The sequence below is a fragment of the Etheostoma spectabile genome, unplaced genomic scaffold (genome assembly GCF_008692095.1).
Source record: "Etheostoma spectabile isolate EspeVRDwgs_2016 unplaced genomic scaffold, UIUC_Espe_1.0 scaffold465, whole genome shotgun sequence".
Lineage (NCBI taxonomy): Eukaryota > Metazoa > Chordata > Actinopteri > Perciformes > Percidae > Etheostoma > Etheostoma spectabile.
Window position 1 is genome coordinate 49,619 of NW_022605616.1, and position 394 is coordinate 50,012.

Genomic DNA, 394 nt, shown 5'->3' on the forward strand with positions numbered 1-394 from the left:
GCACCAACACACCTACAACACACAACTGGCCAAATGGTTAACTTTATTCTCAAAATCGCACATTGTAAACTAAACTCCAACCCTAATTTTCTAAATACAATAATACACTAACATCATACACTATGTCTACCAAAACAATGCAATGCATGTCCCAAAATTAAATAATTCTTCCAAAACACTAACACATGTTCTCTTTTAACAGGAACATTTAGTCAGTCATAGCCCAATGTCATAAAAACACTAGAATTACAGAAACTGCATTATTTTATGTATCAGGTCTGCCCTTATACATTAGATACTAGTATATTGTTTTGATTATAGATCTTGTTTTACACTGCAATTTCTCTTGAAGCCTCTATACATTTTTGTTTTGTTGGGTTTAGTAATGCATGCA